General features: G+C 34.6%; 1 pseudogene; it reads left to right on the top strand.

Moving 5' to 3' along the window:
• Positions 1 to 22,756, top strand: part of LOC128579271 (ankyrin repeat domain-containing protein 12-like) — a 78,787-nt pseudogene extending 56,031 nt beyond the window's left edge.
• Positions 22,757 to 25,107: the final 2,351 nt, after the last annotated feature.

Genomic DNA, 25,107 nt, shown 5'->3' with positions numbered 1-25,107 from the left:
CTCAGGTTACAAAATCAACATTCATAAATTGGTAGCCTTTATATATACCAACAATAGTCAAGCTGAAAAAACAATTAAGGACACTATCCCATTCACAGCAATGCCAAAGAAGATAAATATTTGGGAGTTTATCTAACAAAGGACATGAAAGATCTATATAAAGAGAACTATGAAACTCTAAGAAAAGAGATAGCCGAGAATGTTAATAAATGGAAAAACATATCATGCTCATGGATGGGAAGAATCAACATTGTTAAAATGTCCATACTACCCAAAGCAATATATAACTTCAACGCAATCCCTATTAAAGTTCCACTGTCATACTTTAAAGATCTTGAAAAAACAATACTTCATTTTATATGGAATCAGAAAAAACCTCGAATAGCCAAGACATTACTCAAAAATAAAAACAAAGCAGAGGAATTACGCTACCAGACCTCAGACTATACTACAAATCAATAGTGATCAAAACAGCATGGTATTGGCACAAAAACAGAGAAGTAGATGTCTGGAACAGAATAGAGAACCAAGAGATGAATCCAACTACTTACTATTATTTAATCTTTGACAAGCCAAATAAAAACATTCAGTGGGGAAAAGATTCCCTATTTAACAAATGGTGCTGGGTGAACTGGCTGGCAACCTGTAGAAGTCTGAAACTGGACCCACACCTTTCACCATTAACCAAGATAGACTCTTACTGGATTAAAGATTTAAACTTAAGACATGAAACTATGAAAATACTAGAAGAGAGTGCAGGGAAAACCCTTGAAGAAATTGGGTTGGACGAGTTTTTTATGAGAAGGACCCCCCAGGCAATTGAAGCAGCTTCAAAAATACACTATTGGGACTTGATCAAACTAAAAAGCTTCTGCACAGCCAAGAACACAGCAAGTAAAGCAAGCAAACAGCCCACAGAATGGAAGAATATATTTGCAGGTTATGTCTCCGACAAAGGTTTAATAACCAGAATCCACAGAGAACTCAAACGCATCAGCAAGAAAAGAACAAGGGATACCATTGCAGGCTGGGCAAGAGACTTGAAAAAAACTTCTCTGAAGAAGACAGGCTCGCGGCCTTCAGACATATGAAAAAATGCTCATCATATTTAATCATCAGAGAAATGCAAATCAAAACTATTTTGAGATATCATCTAACTCCAGTAAGACTAACCTATATCACAAAATCTCAAGACCAGAGATTTTGGCGTGGATGTGGAGAAAAGGGAACACTTTTGCACTGCCGGTGGGAATGCAAATTAATATATTCCTTTTTGAAAGATGTTTGGAGAACACTTAGATATATAAAAATAGATCTGCCATTCAATCCTGTAATTCCTCTGCTGGGCATATACCCAGAAGACCAAAAATCACATCGTAACAAAGATATTTGTACCAGAATGTTTATTGCAGTCCTTTTCATAATTGATAAGTCATGGAAAAAGCCCAAGTGCCCATCGATCCACGAATGGATTAATAAATTGTTGTATATGTACACCATGGAATACTATGCAGCCTTGAAGAAAGATGGAGACTACCTCTTTCATGTTTACATGGATGGAGCTGGAACATATTTTTCTCAGTAAAGTGTCTCGAGAATGGAAGAAAAAGTATCCAATGTACTCACCCCTACTATGAAACTAATTTAGGACCTTCACATGAAAGTTAGAACCCAGTTACAACCTAAGAATAGGGGGAAGGGCGAAAGGGTGGGGAGGGAGGGAGGAGGGGGGTAGAGGGAGGTGAATTGAAAGGATCACACCTGTGGTGCATCTTACAAGGGTATGTATGAAGCTTAGTAAATGTGGAATGTAAATGCCTTAGCAAAGTAACTAAGAAAATGCCAGGAGGGCCATGTCAACTAATGTGATGAAAATGTGTCAAACCGTCTATGAACCAAGTGTAATTAATGTACACAGCTATGATTAATAAAATAAAAAAATACTTAGTTCCTTGAGAGATTGCACAAATCAGCGCTGGAATTAGGAAGGTAATTTGAAGGAGTACTGATATATAGGCTTAGCAGTAATTAAGAAGAATAAAATTATAATGAACGAAGAAGTTTCAAAGATGTAATACTAAGCAATGTTTGAAATGTTATTGAAGTTTAATTGTACTAGAAAAAATCACTAAAGTACAAGTTTTATTAGGAATAAATTTTCAAATGTTATTTTCAGAAAATAATAGAATTAAAATTTTTTTTAGTGCATTCAAGATGAAATTTCTTTACATAATATAATAAAACCCCATTGCTTTTTTTGTCTGGCTATTGCTAGTATACATGTATAGCATAAATCAAAAAAGTCATCTATGTTTGCTTTTGAATAATTGCATTTGTTTCAAATTCTTACATTTTTATTAATAATTCCAGAGAAAGAAGGTTCAGAAAAGAAGAAAACAAAAAAAGAAGCTGGAAATAAGAAACCTACACCAGGTAGCATTCTTTTTGGTTATCCACTCTCTGAGCGAAAACAGATGGCACTTCTTATGCAGATGACAGCAAGAGATGACAGTCCAGGTGATACCTACCATCATTGACTTAATTTGTAGCCTTAGTTTTCCTCAGACAACTCTAGCCTGTCTTAATAATTATTTTTAACTACTTTTAATTTTTATCTTTTCTTGGATTTAATCAAAATTACTTATGCCATGGGATTTAATCAGAATTACTTACACCATGAGTTTGTTATTTTATGATTATTTGTGTGACAGTTCATTGATTGGCTATATCCTCCATTAAATTAGAAGCTGTACAAGAGCAAGAGTCTTTGTACTTGTGGACATTCAGTAAATATTAAATAAAATAAATAATTTAGAAAGTGATTGATCCACCTTGAGAAATTTCTTGCAGAACTATGTGCTTTTACCTTTTTTGATGACTTTTTTCATCTTACTTTCTATAAGTCTGCTTCTAGGATATAGTTTTCTTTTCAGTTAACTCTGTCAGTACCATGCCCTAACCAATTGTGCCACTGGAGCATTTCTTTTCAGTTAACTAGCATCCTGCTGATAAACTGGTAATCTTATCACATTGCTACTTTTAGAAGTAAGTGTGTTAATCTGTATTTTATTGCTTAAAATCTACTACATTCTTCTAAAAGGAAAACATCTGCTGTGTACTAAGTTTATTTCATATTTAATTTCACATTTCCAGTTAAGATGATGTGCCACGTGTATGTGTGTGTTTATTCATGTACTGTATGCTCCAGAAATAAATTGGAGATGGATTACCAGCAGGACAAAAAGAGGGAACAGACTAAACAAACTGCTGATTTATTAAAAGGAGCTAAAAAGGTAGATAAAATCTAGTCCCCAGCTGGACTGAAGTAGTTATTACTATTCAGCAATGAACAAATTCAGAAGAAAAAGAAATTAATTGTATAGTTTTCATTCAGCGTGAATTCAAACATCTTTATTTAAGACTCCGGGTAGCATAATGGATCCTCTTGTAATGGATTGGAAAGATTTTTTCAATGTACTTTTTCCTATATTGACTCTTTTTACTCGGATGCAATGGTTAATTCCTTACAGTTTCTAAGTATCATAATTTCAGTTAAAGCATGAATGTATCTAAATATATTTTGCTACTAAAAACTTTTTAGGGCTTCCTGCTTTTTGAAATAGTTATGTTATGGTTACTCTTAACCTTTTCCACCTTCAACTTGAGAAAGACTGTGGCCAAATTAAAGATTTCTTACATTGCTAAAATTTTAAATGTTTTCTATCAAATGCCGACTTTGAATTAGGTTTAATAGTTAAATGAAAAGACGTTTTAAAAAAACTTTTTTTTTCTCCAGTGCCGTGAACTTTTGTCCTTTACAGAATAAAGAATTAATATATTAAGACAAGAAGTAAAAATTCTCCTTCATCTCCAGTGACCTCTGCTAAAGAGACAACCACTATTAACAATTTCTTATCTGTATTTCCAGGGATGTTTTAGGTGTAACCATACAAATATACATATATTTTTGTTATGGTTTGTCATAAATAGCATTATAAATAGTTGGCTATAGTTGGCTTTTTTAAGGCTAGCTCTTAGTTTTCTTTATTAATATGTATAAACTAGATTGGAAAGCTTTTAAAATATCAAGCTGTTTTCTGTCATATAGGTATTCTCAGAGTGTACAGTTCATTGTTTTACTCGTAGATCAATCTTTAGTTTTTAAGGAATTCAACAAGCTAATTTTCTTAAATAATTTGACCACAAAAATTATCAAACAGTTAATTTAATCAAGTATTTTCAAGTACCACTGTAAGTCAAGAAGTCTTCTAAGCAATGAGGGAGGGTATAGTGATGAATTAGATAGACGAGGTTCTTGCTCAATAACGTTATGGAAATACTTAGATAGGAAACTGTAATTGAGTTAATGTGCTTTAATTCCAAAAGATAAACTTTAAACTTACTTCTTTTTAATGAATGAGTGATACTGAGAATTTCGATCATGTCATGTTGCAACACTGATAACTTTCATAGATGTTTTTCTCTTAAAACATAGATTTTTTTTCTCTTATTTATAACTTTCTTTTATAAGTTTCTTTTATAACTTTCTTTTAAAAGTTATAAATATTCAGAATTAGTTAACACTGTGTGTGTGTGTGTGTGTGTGTGTGTGTTTTGAATTCTAAATTGATTAAGAAACCAGAGTTTTTTTTAGTAGTTCTGAAATGGAGCAGGAGATTTAGGGTATTTTATAGTTTAACTTTCTTGGTTTTTGATAATAGAAACTACAACAAATACCAAAATAAAGGAATCAAAGCAAAGCACAATTTCTGTAGGCCTTTTTCCAGGTCACCTGTATTTTTTGTTGACCTTTGATTTCATTTTTCATACTAAAACCATGGTGACTTTAATTTGTACTTAATATCAGAACAAAACAACTCTAGTGGTTTGTCTTTGTTAGAGGTGTACATTCCAGTCTTCAAGTTTGTTTCATCTAGGTCTTAGAATAATAGCATAACATTGTCTTGGCAAAATATATTTAGCAATTCATCAAATTACTCACTAAGCAAACATTTTCAGGATGCATACTTGATACATTTTTATTACTTTAAACAAATTTTATGAATTGACAGAATAAAACATTTTCTAAATTGGCTTGTGATACTTGACAAGCCTGAGGGGAATATCTATTCCATGTATTTGGATAAAGTTATTAATGTATCATTCAGGTCATGTTTTGAATTGTTAGGGTGAGAAAGTATTCCCTGTGTTCCTGGAAATTAGTATGTTACCAATAAAAACCTTTAAGGGTACAAAATATTTAGCCTATTTTGTTAACTTTCTTCTTTTTTGTACATTCCACACCAAATCATCCATCACAAACAACCCCAACCCAAAAGAAAACTCCCAGTTCTTCATCGCGACAAAAAGATAAAGTTAATTAAAGAAATGAACGTGGTGAAACTCCTTTACACATGGCAGCTATTAGAGGAGATGTGAAACAAGTTAAAGAATTAATAAGTTTAGGGGCGAATGTGAAAGATTTTGCAGGTAAGACAAGTAATTTAGGACTAATATTCAAGAACTAAAATTTGAACAGATCCTGTTAAAATTTAATCCACATTTCTTTATTCCTTTTGCTGAAGTGAAAGACTTCTAAAAGTATTACTACAAAACTTCTGAAGTGTGTATATAAAACTCAGATCTCTATTATAATTTCATGTCAGTAATAACTCACAGTTTTGTGTATTAAACTTATATTTTAGTTAACGTATTACATTGTAATTCTTTATCCAATTTAGGTTCTATTCTAGGTGATTTTGAGTGATATAATGTTTTCAAAGTAATTAATTCATTCTTAATTCTATTAAGAATATTTGTTAACTTGCAGATGAGGACTGTGAGAGAATGGTATTGTTATTTTTATTTTCGTCACTCAAGTAGTATACTAGTGCATTTTTACTGTAAAGAGTACTAACAGTAAAAGTATGCCAGGAATATAGAAATTCCCTTTAATTTCACATACGACAGGACTCTATCCCCAGTTTCTTTCTCTTCCCCAGAAATGTTAACAATTAGAGGTTATGCTTTCACTGCATTTTCATAGTCCTATATATATAATGAGGATATATATTTAGATAACAGACTTTTCAAAAATGAAATTACTTCTGTATTAGTCTGTAGTTCTGCAGCGTTAGCTATTAATGTCTTACAGATGTTCCTCCTATAAAAGGAGACCTACTTCATTCATGTTTAACAGCTACATAATAATTTTGTAGTATAAATTTCTATAGGCAACATGGTAGTAAAAATCCATATAGAAACATCTTTGTATATAGATAATGAAAACAGTTAAACAGAAGTGAAATTGCTAAATCAAAAGAGATGTATATTTAAAGTTTTGAAATAGTGGCTGATGGCCAACCAAAAAAACCTGTATAAATTCATACTGTCATTAATAGTATATGAAAGAGCCGTTTTCCTTATATCTTCACTAAAAGTGGGTATTATCAACTTATTAATATGAAAAGTATAAAAAGAAAAATCTTAATTTTGGATTTTTGTAATCAGTAGTGACAGTAAACATTTTTCTTGTGTTGATTATAAATTTATGCATATTTTGTGAATTGTCAAATCCACTACTTTGCCTGTTTTCTTTTGGTTTGGTACAGTTTTTAACATAAGAGCCCTTCTTCATTTAGACTAGGTTTTATTTCTCTGTCAGATATGTAAAGATTTTCACTGTGGCTTATTTTGAACTCTTGCTGTAATATTATACTGTGGTTTTATATAAACATATCAATTGCTCTTTTCATTTGTGGGTTTTTGTTTGATATTTAAGAAAGCTTTCTATTGTAGCACTATCTTTTTATATTTCTACTTTACAGATTTTATTTTTACATGTAGCCCTATTATACTATACCTGGAATTTATGTCTCTGGTATGAGGGGGGAAAGGTGTGATAAATAAGACCTACTTTAAAGAAAGATTAAGGGCTGGGCACAGTGTGGCTCATGCCAGAAATTACCCACACACTGGGATGCCCATGTGGGTGGATTACTTGAACTCAGGAGTTTCTATTTTTTTCCTCTTTTTTCTTTCTTTCTTTTTTTTTTGAGACAGAGTCTCACTGTGGTGTCCTCAGTAGAGTGCTGAGGCATCAGCAGCTCACAGCAACCTAAAAATCTTAAGCTTAAGCTATTTTCTTGCCTCAGCCTTACAAGTAGCTGGAACTACGGGCAGCCGCAGTTCAGGTCATTTTTGTCTGTTGCCTGCAGTCTTTTTAGCATTTCCAAATAGTAGACTTGATGAGCTGTCCCACAGATACAAATTCATAATGAGCAATTTCTCTGGTATTAGTAAAGGTTAGCAACATCATTTTGACTCTTTATTTGGACTGACAGAACATCTGTGGTTGTGGTGAATTGGCTGATTTCCATTTTGCACTTTGACCCTTTGTTTTAGGATTGTTATTGTTATTGGTACGCCCATGTTTCATCACCTGTGATAACGTGGCCCAAAACATCATCTTGCCTCTCCAAAAGGTCTTGGCACACTTTGATTCTCTTTTGCTTTTGTTCATTGGTGAGCTCCTTCAGGACCATTTTTGTACACCTCTTTCTCATGCCAAGAGTTTTGGTTAACATTTTCCTATTTCTCTGTCAATGTTTACTTGGTATCCTGTGCTTCTCACAGTCAGCTGATGATTTTGATCCACAATTCAACAGATTTTTGCAATGTTTTCATCAGTTCTCATTACTGGCCACCCTGACCTCTCTTCATCAGTGATGTTTTCTCTCCCCTCAGAAAAATGTTTCATCCATTTGTACACTGCTGTTTTCTATATGGCATTATCCCCATAAACTCAGACTAACATGTCCCTGATTTCATTTCTGCTCTTGCCAAGTTTAACAAGAAATTTAATGTTTGTTCATTGCTCTAATTGAAGCTCTGACATTCTCACAGTATACGAACACACAAAAGCAATAATGAATACCACTCAGTGAGTCACCACCACATATCAACACAGACACAGCTGTAAGATGTTGATATACCAAGGTTATGTATGAAACTTTACTGAGCTATTTAATAACAGTACTGCCAACTGTAAGCCCACAGTCCCAGGTTCCCGAACTTAATTGTCAGACCCCATATTTTCTTCTTTGTATTTCTTAATGTTTTCTAATATTTCTTTTGTGAACATGGTACCTTTTTATTACAAAAGTAATTGAAATGATAAATTTTTTAGTTAAAATAAGTATTAAGTTCAGAAAATATTGTATCAAAAGAACAAAGCCTTTAAAACATAATGGGTTTGTTTCCTGAAAGACTAATCAAGCTTATTAGTACTTCACCTCCTTTTACCAGTCTTTTTCATAGTTTAAATGATTATAAATTGTCAAGTTTATGTTTATTGGATAAACTTAAGTAGTTAATACTTTTGTCACATAATTTAGCCCGTTGGAATATACTTGACCCTTGAACAACACAGGTTTGAACTGTGTGAATCCATTTATATGAAGAATTTTTTCAGTAAATATATGGAATTCTTTGAGATTTCCAACAATTTTTAAAAATTCAAACTATGTAGCCTAGAACTATTGAAAAAATTAAGAAAGCGGTATGTCATGAATGTATAAAATATGTGTAGATACTAGTCTATTTTATCATTTACTGCCATAAAATATACACAGATGCATTATTAAAAAGTTAAAATTTGTAAAAATTTGAAGAGAATGGATGTCAGCCTGAACAGGGTTTTTAATGTAGATTAAAAGGGCCTTATTCTGGAAAAAGTATTCCAGAAAGGACAATTATTAGTAAGGAAGAGAAGTGAGCACCATTATTTGGGACATTAACGTATAAGCTAATTCTGGTGTTTCGTGCAAATGCAATTAGGTTAATGATCAATATTTATCTGTAAAGTATTTGCTAACTCCTCCTGACTGTGACAGGACAAGGTAAACACCAGGGTCAGTCAGGAAGGCCTGAACAAGAACTCCTTTCTAGATTGGTTCCATCAGTGCTTTGTCCCTGAAGTCAGAAAGTACCTTGCCAACAAGGAACTGCCTTTTAAAGTTCTTTTAATATTAGACAATGCCTGTGGCTAACCAGGATACCTTTATTGTAACACCAAAAGCATTAGTCTACTTGCCCCCAAATATAATGTGTCTAAATCAGCTTCAAGATCAGAAGATAGAAGATCATAAGGATCTTTAAGGCTCATTACACATGGTATTCCATGGAAAAGGAAAAGAAAACACTGATAGAACATTAGGAAAAGCCTGGAAAGATAATACCATTGAAAAGATGGTATTGTATATTGTCTCCTTCGCTGTACAGAAGCTTTTCAGTTTAATGAAGTCCCATTTGTTTATTTTTGTTGTTGTTGCAATTGCCGTGGCAGTCTTCTTCATGAAGTCTTTCCCCAGGCCAATATCTTCCAGTGTTTTTCCTATGCTTTCTTGGAGGATTTTTATTGTTTCATGCCTTAAGTTTAAGTCCTTTATCCATCTTGAATCAATTTTTGTGAGTGGGGAAAGGTGTGGGTCCAGTTTCAGTCTTTTACATGTAGACATCCAGTTCTCCCAACACCATTTATTGAATAGGGAGTCTTTCCCTCAAGGTATGTTCTTGTTTGGTTTATCGAAGATTAGGTGGTTGTAAAATGTTAGTTTCATTTCTTGGTTTTCAATTCGATTCCAAGTGTCTATGTCTCTGTTTTTACCTACACAATGGGAAAGGATATTTGCATATTTTCAATCAGACAAAAGCTTGATAACTAGGATCTATAGAGAACTCAAATTAATCCACATGAAAAAAGCCAAAAATCCCTTATATCAATGGGCAAGAGACATGAATAGAACTTTCTCTAAAGACGACAGATGAATGGCTAACAAACACATGAAAAAATGTTCATCATCTCTATATGTTAGAGAAATGCAAATCAAAACAACCCTGAGATGTCATCTAACCCCAGTGAGAATGGCCCACATCACAAAATCTCAAAACTGCAGATGCTGGCGTGGATGTGGAGAGAAGGGAACACTTTTACACTGCTGTTGGGACTGAAAACTAGTACAACCTTTCTGGAAGGAAGTATGGAGAAACCTCAAAGCACTCAACCTAGACCTCCCATTTGATCCTGCAATCCCATTACTGGGCATCTACCCAGAAGGAAAGAAATCCTTTTATCATAAGGACACTTGTACTAGACTGTTTATTGCAGCTCAATTTACAATCGCCAAAATGCGGAAACAGCCTAAATGCCCACCAACCCAGGAATGGATTAACAAGCTGTGGTATATGTATACCATGGAATACTATTCAGCCATTAAAAAAAATGGAGACTTTACATCCTTCGTATTAACCTGGATGGAAATGGAAGACATTATTCTTAGTAAAGCATCACAAGAATGGAGAAGCATGAATCCTATGTACTCAATTTTGATATGAGGACAATTAATGACAATTATGGTTATGGCGGTGGAACAGAAAGAGGGAAGGAGGGAGGTGGGTGGGGCCTTGGTGTGTGTCACACTTTATGGGGGCAAGACATGATTGCAAGAGGGACTTTACCTAACAATTGCAATCAGTGTAACCTGGCTTATTGTACCCTCAATGAATCCCCAACAATAAAAAAAAAAAGAAGAAAAGATGGTATTGTAATAGAAAAGGCTATGAGAGGACAGTATGGTGGGTAAATCTAGCACTTTGGCTATGGCAGGAGGATTGCTTGAGGCCAGAATTTCGAGACAAACCTGAGCAAGGGCAAGACCCTCTATGAAAAAATAGAAAAATTAGCCAGATGTGGTAGTACACGTATGTAGTCCAGCTACTTGACTGGAGCCTGAGGCAGGAGGATCCCTTGTACACCGAAGTTTGAGATTGCAGTGAGTTATGATAATGCCACTATACTCTAGCCCAGGTGACAGAGCAAAAGCCTGTCTCAAAAGAAAAAAAAAAAAAAACTAGGCTCGACACCTGTAGCTCAGTGGCTAGGATGCCAGTCACATACACCAGAGCTGATGAGTTTGAATCCAGCCCTGGCCTGCCACACTAACAATGACAACCACAACCAAAAGATAGCCGGGCATTGTGGCGGGTGCCTGTAGTTCCAACTACTTGGGAGGCTGATGCAATAGAAGTGCTTAAGCCCAAGAGTTTGAGGTTGTTGTGAGCTGTGACACCATGGCACTCTACCAAAGGCAACATAGTGAGACTCTTGTCTCAAAAACAAATAATAAAACCTCAAAACTTTGAAAGCCATCAAGTCCCAAACAGTAAATACCTGCTGAAGAAAACTGTATCTGAATGTTATGTATGACTTTCACAGTATTTACCTCAGAGCCAATCAAGGAAATCATGAGATTATGACAAAAATGGTGGTGGGTCAAGGGTTTCAAGATGCAGATTTTGAGGAAATTTAAGAGTTAATGGACATAAAAGAAGTATTAACCGAAGATGACTTGATGAGTGCTTCTAAACCATTACCAGGTGATGAGGAGGATTTAGAAGAACAGTGCCAGAAACAAGTTGACAGTCTGGCAGAAGGGTTCCAATTACTCAAAATTTTTTTGACTTTTTTTGTAATGACATGGACCTTCCTATTATACAGGCACTGGACTAAGGTAAATGGTGGAAGGAGGGTTGGTATCATACAAAAACATAAACATTTTTAGAGATTGGAAAAGCAAAAAAGTGAAATTACCATGTATCTTTTGTAAAGTTACGCCAACTGTGCCTGTCTCACCCACCTTTTCTTCTAACTCCACCTCTTTCACCTCTGCTACCCCTGAGACAGGAAGACCAGCCCCTCTTCTCTCCTCATCCTACTGTGAAAATGTCAGGGATGAAGGTCTGTGTGATGATGCATTTCCACTTAATGAATAGTAAACATGCTTTCCGTTTCTTATGATTTTCTTGGTAACATTCTTTATCTTTATTGTAAGAATACAATATATAATACATATGAAATACAAGATATGTGTTAATCAACTGTTACTGGTTAAGCTTCTAGTCAGCATTTGGCTATTAGTAAAGCTTTGGGGGAGTCAAAGTTACATGTGGATTTTGAACTGCGTGAGGGTTGGTGCCCCTAACCCTCATGTTTTTCAAGGATCAACTATAATACTATCTTGAACAATGCTTCAGTAAAGTTAATGTTTTTCTTAGATAACTTATTTTCAGTGGCTGCTGCTTTACTTATTTTTCCTCTTATATCATGTGAAATTTAGAATTCACATGTCACACGTAGGTTTGTATATGAAAAGCATGTAGCTTGAATTAGTGCAAGTGAATCATATGTCAAATTAATATTCTAACTTCAGGTTGGACACTACTGCATGAAGCTTGTAATGTTGGATATTACAATGTTGCTAAGATACTTATAGCTGCTGGAGCAGATGTTAACACACAGGGGTTAGATGATGACACTCCACTCCATGATTCTGCCAGTAGTGGGCACAGAGATACAAGTATGATAGAAAAAACAGTAATTCACATTTTTTAAATAAAAATTCAACCCATAGTTATTTTGTTCATTTTTTAGTCATATGATCTATGTCATAATTTCATTCATTGCTTAATCAACTCATCTATATTTTTTCTTCTACTTTCTAACTTATAAATCATAGTCAGATTTAGCCTTTTCATAAAATAATCTACTTAATTTGCTAATTGATTAAATATTTTGGAAAAATTTTCATTTCAAGACATTCCACTATCAGAGATACTGGTTAAAGTGTACTTTACATAAAATACAAATTTAATGTCATGTTGCCTGTCTTTTAAAAGGCATTTTACTTTAATTGAGACAAAAATGGAATTTGGAGGGAAAATAGATAGAAGTTCAGTTCCGACCTGGCCAGTTTACTAGGCTGTGATCTTCTCTGAATCTCCATTTCCTCATCTTTAAATTAGATAATAAATAATACCTGTCAAAAGGGGATATTTTAAAGGAAAAAAAAAAGATACTCTACACATAAGCACATGTTGAAATCTTAAAATGTTACAGCAGTGTCAAAGGTAAAATATCAAAAAGCAGCCTTTCTATTGCTGCATTTCAAATATACCAAAATATTTTTGAACTAAAATTTAGATAAAAATGCTTTATTTTTCCATGTTTGTCAATAAAAACGTTTTTATTTTGAGGGAAGAAAAATGTAATCTGTAGCTATTAATTTTCTGAAGTTGGTCCTTGCTTTCTATTGGACTGTCCTTTCGGCTTCCTGGGCAATTTATACAAGCCTACATGATAGCAGATGCCCTGTCATTGTCTACTGATACTCTTGTCTAGAGCCATGTTTCCTGCACTAGACTGCAAAAACCAGGCATATGGGCATTTTGTGTTGTACTGTGTTATTGACTCTGGAACTGCTTGTCCCATAAGAAATGCTCAATAAATTTAGCATTACTATATGTGTTAGTAGTTGGAAAGATACATAGGTGGATGGATGAATGGATGACTGAGATGAACGTTAAAACTTAATCCATAAGGCCTGACAGCATACAGGGTACATTGCCGGTTTGTCTTAGTTTATCAGAAACTGATATATTTTCTGGCTATGATATTTTAAATACTATACCTTTTGCCCCCCCTTTTTATTTAACATTATTGATTATTTACCAAAGATGAGTCATTTTCTGTAAGTGTGATATATAAAGGTTTCCCGATTTTTCAGTATAATTTTAAGAATTATGCTTGTGACTAAGACATGGTTTCTGTGAGTACATGTTTCTAAATATGCACATAATTGCAAAATATTTCCAGAAGCTGACCTTTGAGCTCATGCCTTTATAAGGACTCCATACTATTTCCAATCTCTTTCTAGAGGGAGAGTGGCATGCTGTTTTCAAGGGGCCTTTCCTTTTCCTCCTCCCGGCATGCCTAGGATAGTAGGAGTCACAATTCACGAGCTTTGAGAGCTATTTTCTCCTTGTTCTTTTACATGTGCCTACGGAGGAGGGAAATGAGAGCTACCAAAAACTCATTTCTGCACACGTATGTCTGTTGTATCTATTACATGGATCACTACAAAAGTTTCCAGACGCTGTTTTGTGGTCCTTATTTCACTACCAAGGAGCACTGTTGACAGCATCCTTTCTGATTCATCTGTGTAAGTTTCAACTTGCTTGGATAACTGATACTGCTGACAGAGCTTCATTTGTTTGTGTCCATGTGAATTTTACATTTTTTTAATTTTTATTTTATCTCAAAACTTTTGTAATGACTCATGGAAGAGCATCTGCCAGGATTTTTTCTCTTAGTAATAATCATGACAGCTTTATCCATAAAGTGTTTCTCAGATAGAAGAAGCAGAAAGATAACAAATTTATCAGCTCTAAATTGTTTATACAATAAGAAGGGATCAACATAGCTCATTAAGAACCTAATTTTTGATCCACCATTTCCACATGCATAGTAGTAATTAATCATACACATGTTTATACTACCCTTATTCCTAATTCTATTTTAGATATCTTTTTGTCTTACTATTTTACCTAGTTTTAATTTATTGCCTGTTAAATTTTAAGCGACTTTAAGTTGCCTTAAATCTTTTTTAGAATAATTGTTTGTATGTGTAAATAATCTGTAAAATGGTATATATTTTTTGCTAACATGTTTGAATCAACTGTACCTGACTTTTCATAGGCATGTAATATTAATTGATGACTTCCTGACGAGTGTAGAAAGCTATTAGCAATATCAAGATCCTTCATTTTGTTTTCTCATTCTAAGGCTAATGGAATGAGCCCCAAAATTTAGAAGTTGAACTCACAAAGATGTTCAGTATAGTATTATTTATAATGACTTAAAAGATTTTTGCCTTGGTTACTTCTCAAACCCCCTAAAATGACAGTAGGGGAAAATTTTAAAGGACATAGACTCACAAGGACAAGAAACAGAAAAAACATAAAATGATATCGGGTATCATCAGGGAAGGCTTCCTCCTTAGCACAGTGTCCCCAGGGCCTCATAATGGGGCCAGCTGTGCAAGAGATGAGGCAGCCCAGAAAGAGCAAGGATCTCCTCTCAGCAGCCCTCTCAGTCCTGGGTCCCTCACACCAACTTCCCAGGAAATAAGCTGGCCAACATTCTCAGCAGAGAGGCTGTGGCCATGTTCCCAGTGTTAACGTATGGGTGGGAGTAGGAAATGAGAGGATGTGGAGATGAAGGTGGGCCGGGAGGGGGAAGTTGGGAAGGTCGGGTATTCAAGTCATCTGGACCACTCTCACCTGCACCTGGACTCACTCCTGGCTTCTCTGCAGTAGCCATCTCCACTAATAAACACCTTGCACCTCTCACAAGAGAATGAGGTGACACTGTATGGCTATTTCCACCATCCTTTAAAAAATTAAAACTTGGCAGCACCCATAGCTCAGTGGGTAGGTCAGCCACATACGCCAAGGCTCACGGGTTCAAACCCATCCAGGGCCAGCTAAAATCAACAATGACAACTGCAACAAAAAATAGCCGGGCATTATGGTGGCCTGGGTCCCAGCTACTTGGGAGGCTAAGGCAAGAAAATCACTTAAGCCCAAGAGTTTGAGGTTGCTGTGAGCTGTGATGCCATGACACTCCACTGACAGTGACATAGTGAGACTTTGTCTCAAAAAAAAAATATAAAAAATAAAAACTAATAATTTTTTTCCTGAAAGTTTGGGCCAAAAACTTAGGTATGTGGTATATATGTAGGAGCACATTATACATCCAAAATACAGTAATTTGTTTTCTTTACACATTCTTACATTTTGAACTTTTCTATAATGATGGTCTTGAAAAAATCTTTATTATTCATTGTGAATCTTCACTCTTAAATACTTTGATTTGTTAGAAATTCCTGATTTATAGCATTGTGTTTTAAATGCATTTAACCCTTAATGGCCAATGCAATTAATATTCATCTATTTCATGTTACTCATTTAAACATTATTTTAAAAGACATAACAAATGTATTTTCTAAGTACCAGAAAACACCAGAATTATGTGTGAGGAATATGCAGATGAATAAAAACTTGATGCCATATGAATGTTACTGTATAGAATAAGGAAGGAAATGAGTTGTAATATGAATTTGTTTGATAGAACTCATCAGTGTCAATGGAAATAGACTAAAGATAAAAAACAAGAATAGATGGTTGGAAGGCAGAATCAGTAATGCTTGGCCACCTCTTTGATGTAGAGTATGAGTGAAAAGGAAGAATTGGTGATGACTCCCAGCTTTTTGGCTTTAGTGACAAGGCCAATTTTGATGCTAGTCTTTGAGAATGGAAACAGATAAAATGTCAGGGTACACGTTTAATGAACTCTGTGTCCTATTGGCTTTAGGTTTTTTTATTAAAATACACATATAATCAATTGCTTATATCTAATGAGCATTTGTTTGGATTTGGAGTTGAAGAGAGCTGAGAGCATAAGCAAGAGAATAAAAATGAATGAATGGGTTGCATAATTGTCAATTCAGACAGAGTGTTTGCTCCAAAGAGATGCTGTATACTTCAGTGTGAGAAAATAAGAACAGTGCTATAGGGAAACCATCATTGAGTTAGATATGTATAGCTCTTAGAACCATTTCATAGGATTGTTGGTAGCAGAGTCGGAGGTAGAAGAGTGAAGTGTCAATAGAAAATCACAGCTGCAAGGACAAACATCTTTTCAGTAGGTTGACTACGAAGAAAGGAAAGTTTAGCTAGCAGAGGAGGCTGTAAGTTTGAACACATTTTCTTGTTTTACCTATGTTTTATTTCTCTATCGCTATTATTTGTTTTAAGAAAAAAAGAGACATGAACCAGAAAGAATGGCTTCTTTATAGAATCCAAAGTAAGTAAAAAAAAAAAAGGAAAATTTAAAATATGTTAAAAAATGTAGAAAGAAAGAAGATTAAAAAAAAACACACACACACAAAAAAAAACGGTGACCAACTAGGTAGATCCTGATTATGTAGAGTGAGAAGTGTGTATTATTTGGTGGGGAGGCTGAGTAATGGTTCACCCCTATAATTGCAGTACTTTGGGAGTTTGAGGCAGGAGGATCACTTTGAGACCAGGAGTTCAAGACCAGCCTGGGCAGCATAGACCCCCATCTCCCATAAATTTTTAAAAATCATTTTGGCATGGTGGTGCACACCAGTATTCCCAGCCACTCAGGAGGCTGAGGTCAGAGTATCAGTTGAGCCCAGGAGTTCAAGGTTGCAGTGAGCTATAATGATGCCACTGTATTTCAGCCTGGGCAATAGAGCATAACTCCATCTCTAAAAACAAAAACAAATTAAATAATTTGGAGAAGGAAAGATGGCCTCTTTAAGAAAAATTTTGACATCTTGGATACAAAATTAGAGACCTATACAGGGCCAGTGAAAGTAAAGGGCCTTGAAGTTTACGTTTCATTATTTTTTATTTATTTATTTATTATCATTATTTTTTGTGTGAGAGATAGGGTTTCACTGTGTTGCCTAGGCTGATCTCAGACTTCTGGCCTCAACAATCCACCCACCTCGGGCTTCCAAAGTGCTGTGATTAGAGTCGTGAGCAGCCTTGCCTGGCACTAAGCTTCATTAGTTCAAAGTAAATTCATACAAGTTAAAGATAGTTAAAATTCTGTGGGATGGAAAAGAGTAAAATTAAGAGCATTAGTAGTGATATTATCCTTAAGTAGACTAGAAATACTTCCTTTGATAGTCCTTTGAGAATATACATTTCAACAGCCCAGGGAGCTTTTTGCTATTGTTCATGGATTTATCAGAAGAACTTGGAACAGTACTTACTAATAGATACTCAGTAAATAATTGTTGATTTCTTTTTTTTTTTTTTTTTTTGTGGTTTTTGGCCGGGGCTGGGTTTGAACCCGGCACCTCCGGCATATGGGACTGGCACCGTACTCCTTGAGCTACAGGCGCCGCCAGTTGTTGATTTCTTGATGAAAGAAGAAGAGAAACAATGAGATTAACTGCTAAAATAGCCTAGTGTAAATTTTTATTTATTTATTTATTAAGATAGAATATTAACTCTCTCACCCTAGGTAAAGTGCCATAAGCATTATCGTAGCTTAGAGGAACCTCAAATTCCTGGGCCCAACCAGTCCTTCTGCCTCAGTTTCTCTACTTTTAGTAGAGCCAGAGTCTTGATCTTGCTTAGGCTGGTCTCCAACTCCTGAGTTCAAGCAGTCCACCCTCCTCAGCCTTCAAGAGTGCTAGAATTACCAGGTATGAGCCACCACACCTGGGCAGCCCAGTTTAAATTTTAAGAAAGAAATTCTTTGTAGTTTATAAGATTATCAGATTAGGGAATGTATGTCATTGAAAAGGGGATTTGAAAAGAATAGTAATGATTTAGACTAGACGCTACAAGGAATGGGCACAGAGTAGTTGAGAGTAGGAGGGTATTAGGAATGTTACTAAGAGAATGGTCAAAATGATACAATCTATGAAGAAACTAAATGTTCCTACTGTTTAATGTTTCAGATAGTGAAACTATTACTCCTTCACGGTGGAAATCCATTTCAAGCTAACAAACATGGGGAGCATCCAGTGGATGTAGCAGAAACAGAAGAGTTGGAGTGGCTTCTAAAAAGAGAGGTGCCTTTGTCTGATGATGATGAAAGTGACACAGGTTTGTTTCAGATAATCAACATTCAGCTGTTTGACATAGTAATTTATAGATTATTCCAGATTGGTTTAGGATAAATGAAATGTGTGTACGTTAGAATAAGGCTTCTGGAATAGATTATTCCAGATTGGTTTAGGATAAATGAAATGTGTGTACGTTAGAATAAGGCTTCTATTAGAGTAATACTTACCGCATAGCCAAGAATGATGAAGTTATGTGTATTTATTTGCTACACATAACCTGTGTGAATGGAGTTGCCAGGTCTGTCCTCTTCCTGTATTTTTCCCTATATATTTCTGAGCTATTGCTACATTCAAGCCCACTGTAGTCTTTCCCTGTGCATCACTGTCATAGCTGCTACTCTGACTTCTTTATGGAGCTACTTACCAAACGCTTTATAACTTTTCTTGGCATTCGTGAGTCACCTTTGCAATTTTACTTTTGTGATTTAGGTTGTTGAATTCTAGTCATTGTTGTAGGATGGGGATAATTTTTTAAAAAAGAAAAATCTAAAACAATATTTTAGAAAGCTTTCAGTGTATTTGGATTTAAAGAAACATAAAAATACAACAGAAAAAAACTTCCTTGTGTTGAAGAAAGTCTTATTTATACAGATTGGAGTAGTTAACCATATTTTAGGCAAAAAATCAATGAAAAAGAATTTTATCAATCTTATAAATAGCCGTGTCCTCACAAAATCTTAAAAATTCCTGTAGGTAGTTAGGAAATATTACTTTCATATTACATTATACATCAGAGAAAAAACAAACTATATTCATTTAAACTCAACCATTTCCACAAGACAACAGAACAACAACATGTTTAGTTTTGAGGTAGAAAGTTCTGGCCTTTACTTTTATTTTATATAGTACAGTTGAATTATCTTTGCATGTAAAGAACACACCTCCTGAATAAAAAACATCCTTATTGCCTTATTAAACAAAATGTTTGTTAATGTACTTTAACTGATTAAGAAATGATGCTAAATTATTAAACATGAATAAAGAAGCCATGGAATAAAAGTTCTGGCAGTGATCACTGACTGCAAGAGAGATGTCTAAAGAACTGGTAAATATTGTCAAATTGACTATAAATATTAGATGTTACATTAAAAGGGAAAAGTGAAAAAAGTAATAACCTGGAATTTAAATACCAAATGACACTAACAACATTTGAAGAGAGGTGGCAAGTATAGTAAAGTCATCTTTCAAATTGGGAAGGTTATATGGTAATGATTTTTCTGTGATAGTTGAAAAAAATACCAATTAAAAAATGCTTTAAGAAAGAAAAAGGTACCCATTTTGTTAACATTAGGCAAAAAATTAAATCCAAAAAATATTCCATGGCAAAAGGATGATTTTATGATAATAAAGGTGATATAATACAAAACAAAGATAAAATTTTATTGTCTTATTTAACATCAGATAACACTGTCAAAATATGTAGAGCAAAATTTGTTAGAAATGTAAGGCAGAATTGACAAACACAATACTAATTGAAAAGTTTTAATGGATTTTCCAGCATATATGATTCCTTATTAAACAGAAAGTCTCAAAATTGCAGACATTATCAGCATAACCATTAGTACTTATGATATGAAGCCAGAGTTTTGCCTTATTCAGTAAAAGCACATAGTTGTCATAAACTAATTAAGTAGGAATGAAAATGTACTGAGAAAATCAGGAGGAAAAAGCAAGAAAAGAAGAAAAGAGAAAAGCAAGATGTTAATAAAGAGTAAACTTTAATGATTTAGAAAAATTTTTTTCTAATATTTCTAAACAAAACAGCAGAATGAAAGCTCGAATCACTTGTCTGACAAGATTGAATAGACAGATGGCTAGCATATCTGATCAAGGAAAAAAGAATACAAATTCACAAACATCATTAGAGAGTAAGAAAATTGATAAAGCCACAAAATGTAAAAGATTCTGTTCTATTTCATTAGCACTGAAGAGCGAAACCACATCCCAAAACTATCCTAGCTTATTTGTTGTGAAGAAGGAAGTAGTGGACATTTGAAATCTCTTAACTTTTAGTGGGGACAAAATGTGTACTGATGCCGTGAAAATTCTTTTGACAGCATCCCCTTTAAAAACAGTCCTTCCTTTTAAAAACACAGGCGTTGATGATTCTGCGTTTTGTTATGGAACCGGAAAAAACCCCGTATAGCTAAGGCAGTTCTTAGTAATAAAAATAAAGCTGGGGGCATCAGCATACCAGATTTTAGTCTGTACTACAAAGCCATAGTGGTCAAGACAGCATGGTACTGGCACAAAAACAGAGACATAGACACTTGGAATCGAATTGAAAACCAAGAAATGAAACTAACATCTTACAACAACCTAATCTTCGATAAACCAAACAAGAACTTACCTTGGGGGAAAGACTCCCTATTCAATAAATGGTGTTGGGAGAACTGGATGTCTACATGTAAAAGACTGAAACTGGACCCACACCTTTCCCCACTCACAAAAATTGATTCAAGATGGATAAAGGACTTAAATTTAAGGCATGAAACAATAAAAATCCTCCAAGAAAGCATAGGAAAAACACTGGAAGATATTGGCCTGGGGGAAGACTTCATGAAGAAGACTGCCATGGCAATTGCAACAACAACAAAAATAAACAAATGGGACTTCATGAAACCGAAAAGCTTCTGTACAGCTAAGGAGACAATAACCAAAGCAAAGAGACAACCTACACAATGGGAAAGGATATTTGCATATTTTCAATCAGACAAAAGCTTGATAACTAGGATCTATAGAGAACTCAAATTAATCCACATGAAAAAAGCCAACAATCCCATAGATCAATGGGCAAGAGACACGAATAGAACTTTCTCTAAAGATGACAGACGAATGGCTAACAAACACATGAAAAAATGTTCATCATCTCTATATATTAGAGAAATGCAAATCAAAACAACCCTGAGATATCATCTAACCCCAGTGAGAATGGCCCACATCACAAAATCTCAAAACTGCAGATGCTGGCGTGGATGTGGAGAGAAGGGAACACTTTTACACTGCTGGTGGGACTGCAAACTAGTACAACCTTTCTGGAAGGAAGTATGGAGAAACCTCAAAGCACTCAACCTAGACCTCCCATTTGATCCTGCAATCCCATTACTGGGCATCTACCCAGAAGGAAAGAAATCCTTTTATCATAAGGACACTTGTACTAGACTGTTTATTGCAGCTCAATTTACAATCGCCAAAATGTGGAAACAGCCTAAATGCCCACCAACCCAGGAATGGATTAACAAGCTGTGGTATATGTATACCATGGAATACTATTCAGCCATTAAAAAAAATGGAGACTTTACATCCTTCGTATTAACCTGGATGGAAATGGAAGACATTATTCTTAGTAAAGCATCACAAGAATGGAGAAGCATGAATCCTATGTACTCAATCTTGATATGAGGACAATTAATGACAATTATGGTTATGGGGGGGAAGCAGAAAGAGGGATGGAGGGAGGGGGGTGGGGCCTAGTGTGTGTCACACTTTATGGGGGCAAGGCATGATTGCAAAAGGGACTTTACCTAACAATTGCAATCAGTGTAACTGGCTTATTGTACCCTCAATGAATCCCCAACAATAAATAAAAAAAAAAAAAAAACACAGGCGTTGGCTTCTATTGGGAACAGTAAGGAAGTATTTTGCTTTGGAAACAAATACATTTTAGACTGTGCAGTATATTTATTTTTGAAATGAGTTATGTTGTCCTAAAATTAAGTTATATTTTCTTATACATCTTTGCATTTTTATAATTTCAAATTTAGTTTGTCTTATTTATTAAAGAAAAATCTAAAAGTGGGTGTTTAACTGGCTATTTTAAGAGTCTATGCTGTTTAAAGCAAAGTATAAATCAATGCTTTTCCAAATTAAAAGAAAATCTATATTAAGACAATTGCCATTCCTAATTTCCTTTGTATACTTAAATTTTCTTAAAGAGAAATTCATGTTAACTCAGAGGTTATCTAGCTGAATTATTTTCCAGATAATTGTAAGTATACTAGAATGCAATCATTAATAATAGTGGGTGATAAAGTGATGGTACTTCCTTGTTGGATTTGCTCTGCAGAGAACATTAAATTAGGGGAAAAAGAAAGATGCATTCCATGGACCAAGGAACAAGAGTGCTTGCTGATTCTGTCTATCTTCTGAACAGAAAGCCATTTGAATATAACTATAGCATAGAATGTGGAAGGTAGGGAACTTCTTTCTTTTGTTAAAAATTATTTTAATTTTACTAAAAGTTAGTAAATACAATAATAATTTGTAGGAAAATGTTACATACATGCTTTTTGTCCCATACTTCATATATAGTAGCATCTTAAATAAGTGATGAATTCTGAAGTGACCAGTATAGTCCAGGAGTATACTATAAACCAGTATGCCTCCTAGATAGTATCATATTGTTTTGGTGTTTATTATTATTATTATTTGAGATAGAGTCTCAAGCTGTGGTGTCACAACTCAGCAACCTCCAACTCCTGGGTTTAAGCTATTCTCTTATGTCAGCCTCCCAAGTAGCTGGGACTACAGATGCCCGCCACAATGCCTGGCTATTTGTTGGTTGTAGTTGTCATTGTTGTTTAGCAGGCCTGAGCTGAATTTGAACCCGCCAGCTCTGGTGTATGTGGCTGGCGCCTTAGTGGCTTAAGCTACAGGTGCCGAGCCTGTTTTGTTGTTTAAAGTAAATGGTTGAGTAATTCATCTAGCCCCAAATTGGACTATTCATTAACTAATTTGATCCTCAAAATAAAGCTATAAATTTAAACTTACAGAAATGAAAATTTTCAAGCTTGAAAATCTTAGTAAATGTGGAATGTAAAGGTCTTAGCAAAATTACTAAGAAAATGCCAGGAAGGCTATGTTAACTAGTGTGATGAAAATGTGTCAAACGGTCTATGAACCAAGTGTATGGTGCCCCATGATCATACTAATGTACACAGCTATGATTTAATAAAAAAAAGAAAAAAAGAAAAAATACTTTACCAGGGAATGAATTGTGAGACTTTTTCCTAGTAAATCATAAGAATTAGAACTTATTTTCATCTTGCATTTATTCCTTAATCATAAATTTAGTGATTACTTATGAGTATTTTAGAAGCATCTTATTATACTTATGTAATGAACATTATTTTCTTTTTAAACCACTAATTAAAACTTATACATTAAAAAAAAATTGATGTATATCATAAATGTGAAGCAGTAAATTTAAATTTTTTTCTTGTGCCTCAGTTCCTAATTAAATACAGTTAATAGTGCTAACATCCACATTGTGACTTTCATTATGGTAAACTAGCATAAAATATATTTTATTTCATTTGGTTTCAAAGTATTTTACAGGAAAAAATATAATTGAGATAATGTGAGGAGATTATCATTTTCTTGCACTCTCAAAGGTTTCTTTAATGTTGTTGTTATTATTATTATTATTATTATTATTATTATTTTGTAGAGACAGAGTCTCACCCTATCACCCTTGGTAGAGTGCCGTGGCATCACACAGCTCACAGCAACCTCCACATCCTGGCCCTAGGTGATTCTCTTGCCTCAGCCTCCCAAGCAGCCAGGACTACAGGTGCCCGCCACAACACTCGGCTATTTTTTTGTTGCAGTTTGGCTGGGGCTGGGTTTGAACCCACCAACCTTGGTATATGGGGTCAGCTCCCTATCCACTGAGCCACAGGCAATGCCCTTATGTTAACTTTTTTATAAGTAATAAATTTGTGTGTATGTAGACCCAATATAATGTATATACCACACTTTGTAACAGGATAGAAAAATGGTTTTGAATTTGATATGGTTCAGAGTACTGTTCTCAAAGTAGGTATAAAATGAGATAGAATTCTTAAGATGTATAAACATTTCAGATTTTTATAATTACTGTTCCTACATTTTGTTCCATGTTTTTATTTTTCAAGTATGAAACAGTGAAAGCTTTCTGAGTAATTGAAACCATTCTCTCAGGAATCTGATCCAGGCCTGAGCCTCCTTTCCTCCCACTTCCTAGAAATCTTTCAGCTCCCAGGGAGGAGTTGAGAATCCCTTGGCTTTGCTTTAATGGCCAGGTTGCAGACCTGGCCTCTGATGTGTTTTAACATTACCTTTTGAATTCAAGGATTCTCCCCAGCCCTTCATAATTTCTTGTTTCCTATCAGATATTGGAATGATGGGAAATGGAAGCAGCAAATATGTATTATTTCCTAAAGTAATAATTAAGACAGGGTAATAGAGTGGAATTCAGGGTCAAAATAATTTCTTTTTATTAAGTCATATACACATAGATCATGAATACATTTATGCTTTGTGGGGTACAATGTGTTGATTTTTTAATACAATTTGGAGTGCTTACATTAAACTAATTAATATAGTTTTCACCTCGTTTACTTGACTATTGTGTTAAGACATTTGTGTTCTATATTTGATAGATTTGACTTGTACCCTGGCAATATGTTCCATAGTCAAAGGAAGTTTTGTTAATACATAGTATGTAAGACATATGTCAATATGTTTATAAACTGGATGGAAGTTGGGATTTGAGAGA

The sequence above is a fragment of the Nycticebus coucang genome, unplaced genomic scaffold, assembly GCF_027406575.1.
Source record: "Nycticebus coucang isolate mNycCou1 unplaced genomic scaffold, mNycCou1.pri scaffold_43, whole genome shotgun sequence".
Lineage (NCBI taxonomy): Eukaryota > Metazoa > Chordata > Mammalia > Primates > Lorisidae > Nycticebus > Nycticebus coucang.
The sequence above is the reverse complement of the archived record's forward strand: the minus strand, read 5'-3'. Positions and strand labels throughout refer to the sequence as shown.